We start from the raw sequence: 16,998 nt of genomic DNA on the forward strand, positions 1-16,998 counted from the left end.
CTTAATCAGCAAAATGAAGAGTGCAATTAAAGAAAACAATCCCCTCTCTTCCCCAGGTTTTTGGGCAAAATGACATCACTGTTTGATGCTATGCCATTTGAGACTGGGTAATGCAATGGAAGGTAATGTTAGATACAATAACAATAGAAAGCCACAACCCTAAGAACACAGTCCTAAAGCTCTTTTTGAACAGTGGCAGTCAACAATGCCATCCCAAAGGGAGTTCAAAGGAACTAAAAGGTTGTAGGACTTAGGATGGCACTGTAAGTCCCCACAGTGGGGATCTTGAAGATACACCAGCATATCATTGTTCTGTCATCCTGGTATAACCCCACATTCAAGAGGAAGAAACAAGAGGCATAACTGTATCTCTGCCAATTGGTGAACCCCACTATATAAGACTGCCAAAGGAAGAGTTACAGGAACCTGAAGAAAGTCCATGTGGCACCGTTTTCTCTAATACGTACCTCGCCATCATGTCCAGAGTGCCTGAACCCATGTCTCCCTGCTGCAAGTAACTGCTGGATATTATTCAGGACTGCCTCTGTCTCCCCCTCTTAGCTCTTTCTAGCAGGGGGAGAGACAAAGATGAATCCTATTCGCAGTGCAGTGCCAACCACAAGCTGATCTCCAATCAACCAAAAACAGCTGTTGTGACTGGTGTGCCTTTAGCAGCTCAGCTGCTGGGTTGCCTGCTGGTTCTAGCCTGCCTCCTGCACCGAACAATTCAACAGGCCATTGCATGACTATGAGTCTTTCCAGGTTACAAGAAGTGGCAGTGTTAAAACAGAAAAGTCAAGTGCTCTACTGTGCTTGTTGGTGGTGGAAAGTGCCATCAAGTCATAGATGAATTATGGCGACCCTTGCTGGGGTTTTCAAGGCAAGAGACCAATAGAGGTGGTTTGTCATTGCCTGCCTCTGCAACCCTCGTCTTCTTTGGAGGTCTATCCAATTACCAATCAAGGCTAACCCTGTTTAACTTCCGAGATCTGATGAGATCAGACTTGCCTGGGCTATCCAGGTCAGGGCATTCTGCTTCTTAATGTGAAAATAAACTGATGCTCATTGAATATGTATAAGAAATTAGCTAAATTTGACATTTTGAGGGCTGATGCTCCACCCTCATTGTTAACCCAGAGCTGAACAAGTGGTATGAAAGGAATGACATCTGCAGCAACAGGATTTGCTAGCTGCTGATTTTAGGGCAAGAATTGGGCCCAACCCCTCCCTACCATTTCCAAACTAACCATCCAGCAAGGCTCTTTGCTGGACATGTGTTTATATGAACATATGGAAAGAACTCTGGGAGAAATGTATTTATTGCATGCCCTACAGTTCCTCCTGGGAACTCAGAAGGACATTTTAGTATCTGAACAAGATTCATGGTGCAGAAAGAGAAGGGCCCCTGGTTCTCCAGTAGTGATGTGCAAGTATTAAGTCACCAACAGTGCAATTCTAAGCAGGTCTACTCAGAATCCTACTTGAAAGAGTAGGCAAAATTATGTCCTTTTAAGCCAATTGACTTCAGCGGGCTTAAAAGGGCACAGTGGCACAGTTTAGAAGTTCACTGCAAGAAACTCAGATTGCACAGAGAGAATGAGCAAGGCCACCCACAATTATGAAGGGACAAAATGCACAGGAAAAGATTCAAGAACAAAATGTCAAGGCCTCCCCTGTGGAAGAATACCCTCCAGGTCCCTTGCTGGCAAAAGGCTAAGGACCACTCCTGTGTGTCAATGTGAGCCTCAGGGTGAGCTGGAAATTTCATGGGACACAAAACTCAATAACAGTATGTTTAGTATTACAGAAGAAACTCTCTTTCCATTTGAAAACTGAACGTCTCTAGTCACAAGATGTGCATTAGGTTTGTGCCCACACTTAAAAAAGACCTGTGCATCTTGTTTATATCATTTTCTTTATGATCAGAAGTGCAAAAAGCAAAAACTGGCAACTTATTTAAGGTACAGCCACACAGCCTGAGATAAGAGACAGCCCTATCTTAACCTCGGCATTTTGAGCTAATGAATGAGCAAGGAAAATTGGCGCAAGATCAAAGTTGCTTGATGACTGAATTGCTGACATTCCTGAAATAGCACAGAGTTCCTTTATTCACACCAAGGCAGACTCAAGTTCACTGACATCTGAAAAGGAAACCACAAAGATACTTTCAGTGTTTATTTTTACCTTGTTTCTTAGCTTATTGCCCTGGCTGGTCTTTAACTAAAGCCACCAAACAAATGACTCCTGCTCCAACCATTGTTCTGTCCTAATAAAAATGGCAAATGTTAAGATGGATGGCTGCTAAATAATTTAAAAAAATCAACCTTTCAAAATCAAACTCTGTGCAGAAGCATGGAAGAGACCAGGACTAGACAGACAATAGTTTGTGATCTGGAAAAACAACTCAAGGAAGTGAGATTATCAAAGCAACCTTCTGCAAAGCAGGAAAAATCAAATGGTTTTCTTCGTTATGAAACTCAAAAGTCAGCTAGATAAAGATGCAAGAATAGTCAAATCTGTTAAAATGGAGTTTGAGAACATATGGGACTTGTTCATATGGGGGAGGGGGGCTACAAGCAATGCAATCCTATGAAAACATGACATCCTAACGAAAGTTCCAATGACAACCTAATTGAAGAGATGTTCCAAGATCTACCCAGGTCACAATCTAGCAGCTGAAAAGCAGTCTCTGTGTAGAAGGGGATGGGACGAGCCTGCAGTTTGGAAGGCAGAAGTGGTGAGCAGGGCTTGTGCGTTTTCCCCTTCTTCACCTGCTGGCTGTCCTCTAAAATCTCCTCTCTGCAATAGCAGGCATCCATCTGGGAGCTCAGACTGAGAAAAAAAAAATCTGGTTGGAAAGAGAAAGGCATGCCCCATTCCACAACCCCTTCCTCTTATCATACTTCCTCCATTTCAGACTTGGCCTGGACTCCCCAACCTTGATTCAACTCTTGGTTACTTTCATCCAACATCCAACTCCTTCGATGTCTTAATTGAAGAGAAACAGTATACAAATGAAATAAATAAGAATAATTTTAAAAAACATGTGGAAAGTAATGACATTCATGCTGTAGGACCTGCTGGGGCTAGGCTCTCTTTGGGGTGACGAAGGAATTTTCCTCCAGGCCAGATTGGCCAGAGATTCTGGAGTTTTTTAACCTTCCCCTGAGCATAGAAAGGGGAGGATTGGAGGAGTAGCTGTGAATTTCCTGCGTTGCACACGGGGTTGGACTAAATGACCCTTAGGGTCGGTCTTTTTCAGCTTGATGTTTCTATGTCTTTTAAACAGATTAAATTATTTGAACTTGAATATCCTTTTATTTTTCTTCTCCCCAATCTATTTCTTAACTTTTAAAAAAAAACCCTTCCTTTTTTTGATTTAATGTATTTGTGAACTCCAAGTTTTCTTTAAATTACAAACTTAATGGTTTGTAATTTTTTTTAAAAAAACCCAACCATAAACAGTTTAAAGGGAAAAACAAATCAATATCGCCCTTGAAATACTGACCAGACCTTAAAATGCTGCATTTTCAGCCTTGAAATGCCTTCATATTGTCTTAAATTGCAGCGGTACCCAGCAGCTTAATGTTTGGTTTGAGGCCTGACTGGGCTACGGCTCATAAAGAAACTACATGACAAATTTAGTGCTGCTTGTGCTGAACAAACCCCAGCACTTAAGAAATAACAATCTAAGGCTCAGCCTTGGGGAGAGTGTGATTTTTTTGTTCTCTGCCAGAGAGCTTTCTCTTTGTGGGGAGAGCTAATTCCCCCGGAACAGGATGTTAAGTGAAGCAACAGATTCATCATCCTGCCCCCACTAGCCCATTACCACTCTGTGAATTCATTACACACATTTAAAACAGGCTTTTCTATAAGATAGATTGAGCTGTACATTGTGCCTTGTGAAGATAAATGGAATTTTCTCTTTTAAAAATCTTAGCTGCATAGTGCCAGTGGAACAAAAGTTCTAGGGCTCACCAATAGCATTTGGTTTTCTATTACGACGATAGCACTTTTGCACTTATCCACTTATTTGGGGAAAAAGTCATTTTCCTGGCTTGTCTTTTCTTTGATGCTTCGGCAAACAAAAAAATTAAGTTGCAGGACAGAAGAAGAACCTACAGTTACTAAAATCCCAGTGCTTATGAAATAGGATGCTAATGTATTCATAGTGGTATCTTTTAAAAAATAAAGGACAATCTCACAATGCAGCAGTGTGATTCTATAGCTCCCTTTAATTTTAATGGAGTTTGTGCCGGAGATAGTCCTCCTAACACATTGTGTTAATTAATGAAAGGATGTGCTTGGTATGCTGATGCCACAGCGGTCGTGTTGTAGCCTCTAATCCCAGACAGGAGGCAACAAGTTCAGGGCAAAGATATTGCAGGCGTGGTTGTTCTCTGTCCATCCATTTGAGGAACCCAGATAACTGACAACCACCCAATTTGCTCTTAACAGGGAGGAGATGCCTAAAGTAGAACACACCTAACACTTTCAAAAGGAAGACTAGAGTAGAACACAGCAGAGATGAGGGGCAGTGAACACTATGAAGGAGGGACGTTCAGGCGCCAGGAGATGATTTTCAGACTGGGGCTTGCTCTCTTAAGGCAGGAGGTGACAGGATTACAGACTGTCACAGGTGCCATTTTGACTTTAGCCTCAGATACCAGAATGTTCTGTTAGACTGAATAGATATTTTCCAATTTATAATATCCCTATACACGAATAATAACCCCTACATATACTGATCAAGCAATAGCATCCTATACCAACCAAGAAGCTTACGGGAACACATGAAGCTCTCTTATACTGAGTGAGACCACTAGTCTATCAGAGTCAGTATTATTTACTCTGAGTGGAAGTGGCTCTCCACAGTTTTAGGCAGAGATATTTTGTACTTTGGAAATGCCAGGGATTGAATTTGGGATCTTCTGCATGCAAAGCAGATGTCATTCCACTGAGCCATGGTGCCTCTGTCATGCCCCCCACTGTGCCCAGGTTACTGCCACTCTATAAATGTTTTAGTTTTAATTCACTGCAGTGGCAGGGGTTAAGATCAGCCCAGGCCATACCCAATTCTAGCCCTGCATCTCATGTCCATAATTTCAGGTAGTGGTTTTAGCTAGAACCAGTGAGATGTAAAACATACTGATCTGTTATCTAAGTAAACAGACAGGCTCCTGGTATTTATATTAGGTCAGAGTCTTCAGACTGTTTAACAATAATGCATCACATGCTCCTAATAGTCTTTTTTTTTGCCCTTGAAGAAGGCGTTGAGACCTATGCATGTATAGTTTAAGTTCTACCCTCAGAGCTGAAACCAACAGAAGAGCTAATGTTAATGGAAGCAGCTGAGATAATGGAAAAAGGAATATTGTCCAGATGACCTCTCAAGGAGAGGGCCAGACCCCAGGGACCCCAGTTTTCTTAAGCTGCTTCTTTGGAGACCTTCCTATATGAAGATATGAAGGAGGCATCCAAGAGGAGGAAGACGAAGCCCCACGACATTCCTGGAATGAAAATGCCAAGGCTCTCCTTCTTAGTGACTGTCTGTTGAGCTGAACAATACAGCCTAACTGGAATCTAGAAAAGAGAATAAATGGCATTACTAACCAGAAACTGTCTCACTGTGTTCCCAAGAACACAGGGCCAAAAGGTAGAGAGGCTGAACCAGAAACAAGAAGAGGAGGAAGAGAGGCCAGGAAAGAGAAAAGAAGCGCTTCTAATAAAGTCACTAGCCTCTGCATATCTACCAGTGTGCTTACCTACCTCTCTGTCTGCCTTTTCATAACATACTTGTAACTCTGCCTGTAGAAATGAAATATGTTGCCCGTGGTGTTAAAAGAATGGACATTGAGTCATGGTGTTAAAGGAAGGGACATTGAGGAGGCTTGCAATGCAGTGGTCTCTGTATGCATCTCAGTTTCAGAGCCCCTACAGTCTTCTAAGAGGGCACCAGAAAAGTGAAAAGTGGGGTCCAAATAAATAAATAAATTAAACAATATAAGATTTCGTCAAATTAATTAAACAATACAAGATTTTGTCAAATTGAGCCTATTCACTCCTATTCTATAAAATGTGGGCTATTCTGTACTAGAGATGGGCACGATCCGCATTACAATCGAAAAAACCCCACGATAATGGCGATCGTGCAATCGTGACCCGGTGGATCGTGATCGTCCATGGCCAATGATCCAGCGATTGGGAGGCACCTGGATCGGGGTGATCGGGCTCAGATCGGGGATCCAGACACTCAGGCGCCAGCAATCTATACCCCTGGCAACAGAGCCAGGGGAATGCCTGAGCTGTGTTTGCCCTCCTTCTGTCGCCATGGAAACCCGAATGGAAGCCCAGCTTGCCTTGATCAGCAGGGCTTCCTTCCAACCACGGAGCAGCAAAGCAGTCACCAGTTGGGAGAAGACACCCAGGGGAGGGAGGGGGAAGGGGGTGTTCTGAACCTATGGGCACTCCAATCTCATCCCTGCAAACCCTGATAGGCAGCTCTGACAGCCAAACACAGATGGCCAAACACAAACACAGATGCCGCCGGCATCACCCACCGTTCCTGTATCGCTGGGAACAGCGGGGCGCCCCTCCGCTTTTGCCTCCGTGATCCACGATCCACGGATTGGGAACGGGAGGTGATCGGTGTGGATCGTTTATTTGGGATCGTTGCAGGCCCCAATCCACGATCAGCTGGATCGTTAATTTTTTTTGGATCGTGCCCATCTCTATTCTGTACCCATAGGTTGATATGTCTAATGACACAGTGGTTGGTGCCACATTAATCATTAATCATCATAGGTACGATGACATGTGGACAAGTAGTGCTATTATTCTAGGTGTTACTGGGGTTAAAGGAATATTTTAATATATGTAACCAAATACTACTGGTGTTCTGCCAGTTCTAGTTTGGTTGTTCCTGTAATAGAGCCATAATTTGTATGATTTATTTCCTTGGAAGGATGTTTAAGGGCAGTAGTGAAAAATGTATGTACCAGAAAAGATCAGAAGTTGAGGACTTATTTTAGAAAATAGTATATTCAAAGCAGTATTTGAGAAATTTTAGGTTACAATTAACATTTAAAAATCTCAGCCCAAAGTGAACTGATATAGGATGAGTGATCTTAATGAGTTCCAGCGGGTTGTGAAGAACTTCACAATGAGATAATTGTCCTGGCATGTACTTTCACTAGGTAAATGTAACACTTTGATGGAACACAATGCATTCCAAAGGCATCAGTATTCCAGCTGAGACTAGAGATAGCTTAATGAAATGAAACATAGGCCCTTGCAAGGAAAGCAACTGACATTTTCTATCACCTTATGTCATGAATTCAGTCAGGCGTTCTGTCTGTAGTCTCTTTCCAGTTATCAGAATCAGTTCCTGTCAGTTCTAATGTCACTTCCCACAATTCTCTTTTTTTACTTGAACCCAGAGTTTACAACCCTCTTTTATCAGTCCTGAAGACAACTGAAGATTCAGAAATATAATATTAAAATAATAATGCAATATAAAACACTAAAAAGTAGTTGGAAATCCACAATGGGATGTCTTGATCATTAAATCTTAGGAGTAATCCTATATTTTCTTTACAAATTTGAGGGACCTGCAAAGAATCATGAGAAGGGGGATCAATTTAGAATGCTTCCCCTCTCCTGAAGATCTCCCCTTCCAGATTTATTCAATCTCTTGGGGACTACAGCATGCTCATTCCTTTCCTCTCCTTCCCTGTAAGTGACTCTCAACATTCTCTCCCTTCTAGAGGATTTGTATTTCTTGTCAGGCTGGTTTTTGCAGATTCTGTAAACAAAACAAAACAAAATAAAAACAAACCCAGATATCTCAATGCCTGCTGTTCATACTGTATCAGAAGCCCAGGCAAACAAACAAGACTTCCAGCACCTCCTGAAGATCTCCAACAAGGAGGTTCCCTCACCTCTTCAGGGAGTGTGTTGCACAGAGTGGGATCCACAATGGAAAAAGCTCAAGTTCTGGTCGGTGCCAAGCAGGCCACCGAACCTGAAGGAACAGCCAGCAGGTAGCAGACTGAAGACCATAACTGGCCAACAGAAACATATGGAAAGAGAAAGTCCTTCAGATATTTTGGTTTCAGACCATGAAGGGCTCTGGAGATCCTAACCAGCATCTTTGATTGATATCAAAAACAAACTGGCAAACAATGTAGCTGTTTCAAAATGGGCAATATACATTCCCTTCTCCTTGCCCCTGACAGTAATCAGGAAGCTGCATTCTGGACCACCTGAAGTTCTCAAGTTGTCTTCAAGGACAACTCAATGTAGTACACATTACAGTAATCCTCCCATGAGGTTACAAAAGCATAGATCAACATGACCAGAAAGGGTGAATCTAAGTAAGGAGAGTGTTGGCAAACCAGATGCAGCTGGCATAAGATTATCTTGGCCAGTACACCAGCCTGCTTTTCAAGCAGCAAGGTTGGGACCATGTGTAAGTAGTCGGCCTGGCCTCCGCCATTTTAATAGCAGTTTTATATAAGGCTGCCTCTGGAATTAAAATGGCTGCTGTGTGGCCACCAGGGGACCTCCAGCAGCTGCTGAATCCTGCCCGGGACAACATGGCATGCATGGAATGCTGCACAGGAATGCGGAGTGATTGAGAAGTGATTGGATTTACTATCTCTCCGGCCCTGCCGGTGCCCAGTGCAACAAAGGCCTCGCAGGATCATCCCCACTTAACACATTCCTTTCCCTCCTTCCATGATGAGATCTCTTGTCCATGATTGAGGAGCTAATCAAATGACATTCATAAGTTTAGACAGTCGTTCCTGGGAGAGAACAGTCCCTCACTAAAAGTACTTAACCTAGCTCCAGACTTCATCAGCAAACTGTCCTTTTTGTGCAGCACTAGAACTAGTTTTACATTTGTAGTCACACACCCCAGCAGCTGCCAATCAAAGTACTCAAGCCTTTTGTCTAACCCAGGAACTAACCATTTGAGCCTTTGTTCTAACAGCTAGGTGGGCTCTTCCACCTCAGGGCATATTTTACCTATAAAGGTAGGCACTGGCCTCATTCAAATCATGCAAGCTTTCTGGCTTCTCCCGTAGGGTCACTTCCCTAAGCCTCTTGCTCTCATGGCTGAGGATGCTGGTATTCAAAACTACTCTCTTCCTCCATGGACTGGACCCCTTCTCCAGGATAAGTAAATATATTTACTCCCTCTCTCTATTCCCAATTTCTGGCTACATTTCCTAGGACTGTGTGTGTGTGTGTAATTATTTTCCCCCAAGTAACTTTATGTGTATGTGCATGAAGCCTTGTTCTTTAATAAAAGTTATTGTTTGACCTTAAGAACCAGCCTCATTTGCTATTTCGGAAGGGACCTGGTATATACTGGTGATAGATCCCAGTTACCGGTCTCTTGTATAGCTATCCTCCTTGTGTGCTAATTCCCCCACAAATCATTTATTGCAAAGTGACCACTTCCAGTAACACATGTACACCCCTAGGCTTTTGCGAAAGCCAATTCCTCTCCATCTGGGAGAAAAGGATCCAAACTCTCTAGGACATTAGCTGTCCCAACCAGCATTAGCTGTATTTTGTCCGGATTCAGTTTCAGATCATGCTGCCTTAATAGCCGCCTGACCACAGCCTCAAAGCAGAACCAAGAAGGATGTATCTGGTGTCAGGGTCTGTTTATATGTTGCCTGACAGGACTAACGCCATGCTTAATTCTTTAGTTCTTTAGTATTCTTTCCCCTCTAGGCCCCACCTGTGAGGCGCAGTTTCCATGGGAGAAGAAGACACTGTCTTATCTTTATACAAGCCAAGTTGACCTTGACGGATGTTCCCACAGGGAACTCTCCTGCTATGGGAACTCTGAGGGGAGGCTGGGCTCTGAGAGTGTGAAATGTAACCACTTCTAATCTGTACCTCATTGCTAACAATACTTCGTGCAGCCATGATCTCACATCCTGGAATATGTGCATCTGGACCTGAATGCTGTCTTTCAAAATAAAACCTTTTGAAATCAAAAGACCTTGTCTTCTTGCAGAAGGGAGTAAGACAGACTCTCATGTCTGAGAAACCATAGTCTGACATCTGGAGGCTTTGCTTATGTAATACAGATCTGGGTGTTATCTGCATATTGATGACATACAGGCCCAAGCTCTGGAGGATCTTATTCAGCTGCCTCCTGGGTGAGTAGAACCCAGTGGGATTCCACATGACAAATGGAATCTCTGTGCCCCCAAAAGACTGAATCCATCCAAGGGCTACTCCCTTAACACTGACTCCTCATTACAACTGATGGATAAGAATGGAGTAGTTAACTGTGTCAAAGTCCACTGACAGATCTAACAGTACAACAGGGATGACTGTCTCCTGTCCTACTTAAATGAAGATTGTCCACCAGTGCAGCTAAACTGTCTCAGTTCCAAACCCAGATCTGCAACTGGACTGAAAAGGGTCAAGGGTGGACGTGTCATCCAGGAATCTCTGGAGTTTCTCAGCCACCCCTGGGCCTGTAACTTGCCACCTCATCCTTAGCCCTCCTGAATAATTCAGTTTTGCATAATTTGCAGAAAACTAGGAGAGTAGGGGTTTTGGTGTCCCCTTCAGGCAGGCTATTCTATAAGGTGAGGGCCACTACACAGAATGCACATGTATGGGAAGTTGACTTTTCCCATGTGCATGGTGGTTCCTGCAGAAGGACATGTTCAAATGAGCAAAGCTGCTGCAATGGAGCATAGGGAAAGAGGTAGTCCCACAGATATGAGGGACCATGGTTGTGAAGGGCTTTGTATATGATAGCCAAAATTACCAAACAGTTTCTTTGACTGTAGGCCCTTCTGATATATATTCCATCAAAACTTTCTTTGTAATGTGACATAAAGAACTGAACATAACAATATTTCTATAAAGGAAAACTGAACCAGAGGCTAATAAAAAAGGAAGCAACCTGTCATGGCAAACAGTGGAAGAAGAGAATTTACTGCTTTTGTACTTGAAACAAGAAACTACTATAATGAGAGTGCATTTTGCAGAGAAACTTCATCTGGAAACATGTGTGCATAATACATGATTTTTCTTTTCTTTCCTTTTTCTTCAAACTGTGCTTTGTTCTAGCCTCTAGAGTTTTTAATCTTTTATCTCCCCAAAGACCCATAAAGTACTGCAGCCTGTGTTACCTTTTAAAAGGAAAAAGTGATGCTGTCATTGCCAAAAGTTCTAAAAACACCAACCAGACTCAACCAGGAAGTTACATAACACAGAGTCTTTGAGTGCTGTGTGATATAGGGCTAACTGCACACAGATTTACAGGGCAGTCCTGAACAGAGTTACACCCAACTTGGACTTAGGAGGCTTTAACTCTGTTGAGGATTGCAATGTGAGTACACTCTATCTGTAAGCAACTACTGGCAAAGCTATCCCTCTTTTAAAATACTTTTCAACCTTTATTCATTTAGAAGCAGGGGTTGCCCATTCACTAGATGGACCTAGGAATGCCTAGGGCACCAGATGCAGCAGGACACTAGCCAGCCCAGTCAGTGCCCCACCTATCACTATCACAGCATTGAGGTCTGCCATAGCAAGCCTTAGGAGGCATCCCAGCCCGAATGAGTGGCCCATAGAGAGCATATTCATTTTCTCTAGGGTTGCCAGGTCCCTGCTGCGGAGTGTAGGAGCGCTGCCACGGCGGCTGACAGGCCCTGGAGTGCTCCTGTGTTCTGTAGTGGCTTGATTCAGCTCAAAACAGGCCCGATGTGGGCCAAATCGGGCTGCTATAGAACACAGGAGTGCACTCCTGCACTCCACAGTGGCCCGATTTGGGCCGAGTTGGGCTGCTGCAGAGACTGGGAGTGCTGCTAGGGGGCACATTGTGCTCCACAGCTGGCTGAATCAGGCTCATTTCAGGCTGAATCAGGCCTATTTCAGGCTGAAATTGGCCTGCTGTGGTGCACGGGAGTGTGCCACAACACCAAGGAGTGTGTCCCAGGAGGAGCGTTCCCCCGCCTTTCCCCCTGCTGGTGAGGTAAGCAAGGATGGGGGGTGGATGGTGGGAATGGGGGATCCCTTGCCTCCAGAGAGGGACTGGCAACCCTAATTCTCTCTCTCCATAGTGTGTGTGTGTGTGTGTGTGCGCGCGCGCGCGCGCAAGGGTAAGTGGGCCTTTTCCTCCTTCCCATTCCTGGCCTCCCTCCCTCCCACTCTTGACTCCCCATGGCTGCACTGGGCTAGGTGGGTATGCAGCAGCCTTGCCATTTTGGGGTGGGGTGATGTGACGGATCCCCCAGCCTTATCTTGCTGACACCCTTCAATGCCACCCCTTGTGAATGATTCTGCTAGCTTAGGACGGTTCTGATTTGGGATCTCACAGCTCCTGTCACCACTTGTGAAGTATTCACTAGTCGAGGGACCCTTCTGACAGGGAATAGAATTAGGGACCACTTACACTCCGGCTCAGTAGGTGTGTTGTAGACCTCTCCTCATGAGGCTAGAACTCAGGCTGGAAGCAGGTTCACTCTCTGGACAGAATGGAATCCTCCTCAGCTCTCACAGACACAAACTGGAACTAGAATGTCACTTCGTTGCACCAGCACCTCCTCAAACTCTGCCACTTAGTCTGACAGGCTGAGAGCTGGTTCTCCTCAGGGAGTATAAGATAGGCAGGAATTATCAAACCGGACTCAGATGGTTAACAGAACAAATTAACATTACTGAAGCACATTTTATCTTCCCCCTGCACAGCCTTAAACGGTTAAACGTTCCAGATACTTCATTAACTAGTCCTCCTCAGAGAACTCTCTAAACACATCTGCCTTCTCTGGTTGCTAGCCCTCCACTTCCTTTTCCAGAGTCTCCCTTAACTGCCAAAACTCCCAACTAACTATTCTAAATGGTCTTAACTGCTCTTTTCTGCCACTCTCTCTCAACATTCTATTCAGGACCTGTCACTCAAACAGGGCCTGTCCGTCACAGGTGAGGAGGGCATGTGGACATCACCTGCCATGCCTCACCTCCCAGAGGTGCATGGTGAAGACATGCAGGCAGTGGGTGATTCCCTCCCTGCAGTACGGGGGTGGGTGGGTAGGGGCTGGTAAGGAGTTCTGAATCCTGTCTCCCTCCTCACAGCAAAGGGAATATAAGATGTTAGGATGATGAGTTCCCTACTCACCTGGGGTGCAAAAAACCATTAGGCTGGCCCTAGAATTGCCAGCCAGTGGCTCTCTGGGAAGCTGTGGAAATATGGGGATACCACTGATGTGACAGCAGGGAAAACCTGCAAGTGATGTCATGCTTCTGTAGGAATTGACAGTGGTGTTGGTGGGCTGTTGGGGCCAGGGGTATTTAGAATTGGCTCCCAGCACAACTCGTTGCTACTGTGTCATGCCAGAAGTTACATCATTGGCTGGCAACACAAAACCCCAGACACCCATTTCTGCCACAAGCCTCCCGGTTACCCATGCTGTTCCCTGCGCCCCACCCCCCACCAGTCAGGTGAGCCTCGGCAGAGGTGGTGGCTGGCAGCAGCTGGGGGGGGTATTCCCCACCCCTAGCAGGTATTCCTCACCTCTAGCACCCTTCCTTGAACTATGTTGAAATCAGGGTAAAAATGCTTTAATAAACAAACAATAAAGAAAAGAACAAAGGGTGGTAAACCACAACTGGAGGTACAAATAATATTCTAATAGGCAATAATTAAGAATATATATTTTAAGTGCAAATTGACAAGTGCTCTAATAAATTTTTGTATTTTGTTATCCGTCCTGAGCCTGCGAAAGCGGGGAGGGCGGAATATAAATATAATAAATTAAATTAAATATTTATAATGATATACAAAAATATTTTATGAAAGAATAGTCAATGAAATCTTACAAAAAACACAGCAATGCAATGTTAAAGACGGCCGAATAGGTAGTAAATATCAATTTAACAATATATATCAGTCCAAAAATGTATGTTCTTCTCTTTTACAGATGAAGGTGCCGAGGAAGGTGAAAACCAAAGTTCAACAGGTATGTATTCTGTTCATGTCCAAGTAAATAATTTTGTCTTTTTTCTTTTATATTTTTTCAGATGGAGCCATGGAGGAGATGGTGGACCCTGAAGGATCCCATCAGCCCAACAAGTGGCCGGCTGTTTAATCAATCTTGTTTCATGCAAAACACTTCTTCAGGGGCCAAATAGATTGGTCCATCAAAATCAATAGATAGTATGGAAATAAAATGTAAATCTATATAAAAATCCTATGTTGGTGTTTCTCATAAGACATATTGTAATACAAAAAAGAATGCTTACCACAAAACTTTCAAGTACAATTCTCAAGGCAATTCTCTTGGATGTGGAGATATGGGGATACCACTGATGTGACAGCAGGGAAAACCTGCAAGTGGTGTCATGCTTCTGTAGGAATTGCCAGTGATGCTGGTGGGCTGTTGGGGTAGGAGGTACTTAGAACTGGCTCCCAGCACAACTCGTTGCTTCCGTGTCATGCCAGAAGTTACATCATTGGCTGGCAACACAAAACCCCAGGCACTCAGTTCAGCCACAAGCCTCCCGGTTACCCATGCTGTTCCCTGTGCCCTGCCCCCACCAGCCAGGTGAGCCTCAACAGGGGTGGTGGCTGGCAGCAGCTGGGGGTGGGTGGGCATTCCCCACCTGTAGCAGGCGGCTGGCAACCCTGCTTCGAACTATGTGGAAAGGCAAGGTAAAATGGTTTAATAAAAAATGAACAAAAACTGGCATCTTCAGCTAAAACAGCACCTGTCGCAGGATCTGGCCTGGGACCCTTCTTCAGATAAGCTGCCTTTAGCAGAAATAACAAAAGCATTTTTCAAGCTGACCTTGAAATAGCGATGGGAATTAAGGAGCTTATATGTATGAATAATGGCATTGCAAGGAAAACTCCACTATGCACCACTGTTACCCCTTTCAAGTCCTAGATACCATTTGTAGGACTTGACCAGAGGTATAAACCTGGGGCCTGAGCCAAAGGGCTCTTTGCCTTACCTCACAGCCTGAGACTTGTAGTCTACCACTCTTTGAGGGCTACACTAGAGGAACCTGCACTAACCCAGAACATTATTGTTTGTCATCTGCTAAAAGGTGGCACTGGGATCCTATTGGCATGCATATTTTTGTTGACAGTGTATTTTAAGTGGCCTTTTTAAAAAGCTGCTTTAAGTCCGCAAGAAGGAAGGAAAATGGGGTGACACATTTAAATCAATAAATAGAAAAACAGCCCCCCCACCCCCACCCCGGGCAGAACTGTGGGAAACTCTCTCACACATTTTAACCCCATTCTTCCTGCAAAAAGCTCAGGACAGCATACATGGTCCTCTTCTATTTTATCCTCACTGGTTCAGCTGAGAACAACTGACCCAAGGTCATCCAGTCAGCTTCTTCTCTTAGTGGGGATTCAAATCCAGGTCTTCCTGGTCCTACCCAAACAAGCTAACCTCTCTACCTCATTGGCTCTGAGGAAACAATTAAGACCTTTATAGAAGTCACAATCCCCACTTACCCTACCCAGTTTTGCTAGAAATGCTTTAAATTTCACTTGAAGCACAGGTTGCATCTTTAAATTGACCAAGGGCAATCCTGGAGGACATCTACAACCTAATATATTTTTAATGCATTCAAAGGTACAATTTTAGAAACACTTAAACATCATTAAAATGGTAGTCCAGGATAAAAATGGAATGGCTGAAAACAAAGTTTCAGGGGGTAGCTGTGTTGGTCTGTAGTGGAAGAGAAAGATTCGAGTCCAGTAGCACCTTAGAGGCCAACTAGATTTCCATGGTATGAGCTTTCAAGAGCCTCCAAGGTGCTACGGGGCTCAAATTTTGAGGACATAGTGATATACAATAATTTCACCAATAAATACCCCTTGTTTGCCCCCTTGTGTTAATGCCCTTTCTTAAAGATAATTTGGAGAGGTTTCAGCAGGAGCTGCTGCACTGGCTCTATTTACCGTGTACCTCCTTTATAATGGAATCTCTGTGTAGGCCAGATGCTCTTCTTTATAAGAAAGTGGAGAAAATCAGGCAATTAACAAGTGCCATGAACCAAGTCCAAACTGCAGAGCATTCCACAGATAGCTCACTGTTCCCAAACTGAGCTACAGTAAACTTAAAACCACCTTGTAAGTGTGCAGGTGTGCAGGTTCACAGACCACAAGCTTTGGTACAGCAGCGGGTCTTATTCTTCATTCAGGCCATGATCCTGTAACCGAATATCAGTTAATAACTTTTAATAATACTTCAGCTTGGTTAGCTGCAAAATAGGACAAAGCTCTCTGTTTATCATACTCCAGCTCGGCCTTTGGAAAACCTGCTGTGTCTAGAGGAGGCCCCTAGGAAACAGCAACAGCATCTTGACACCTGCAGGTTCACAAAGTGAAGAGACTAGGGGCGGGTTTGCTTCTACACCCCCACCCTTTCTCTATATTCCTATGAAGATTGTTTATCAAATACATACTGTTATATAATGGCAAATTGTGAATTTAGAGATGTTCCCTTATTGAACTGTTTAGTTATTCTCCTCTGATCCCTTAGGTCCAAAAAGCCTGTGCTGTAGTTTGGTTTCACTTCCCCTTCTGGTAGTTGACTCTTGGCTGTTTGTTCTCTACTAAAGCAGAGGCAGGAGAAAGCCCTACTTTGGTTCCAACAAAACTTTCAATCCTTCTGGCATGGTGTGCTTGTGGAATTATAACACACACTACTGTGTATTCGACTCCATAACCTGGGAGGTGGTGGTGGGGAACCTTGCCTTTTGATTAATTTATGGGTTGCAAATGTGAAATAATCCTGCTATTTGATAGTATTATTGCTGAATGCATTGGTACTCTTTCACTACTTTCTAGACATGGATGCTTAGGAGATCCAGAAAATAATTTTTGCTGAAAATAATAATTGCTGATCACTGGATAAGCAAACCATAACAAGGGCTTTGAGTATTCCTTGACTCTGCAGAGTGTCCCATGTGCAGAAGTTAGTACTGGGCATGGAATTC

The sequence above is a fragment of the Eublepharis macularius genome, chromosome 8 (assembly GCF_028583425.1).
Source record: "Eublepharis macularius isolate TG4126 chromosome 8, MPM_Emac_v1.0, whole genome shotgun sequence".
Classification (NCBI taxonomy): Eukaryota; Metazoa; Chordata; class Lepidosauria; order Squamata; family Eublepharidae; genus Eublepharis; species Eublepharis macularius.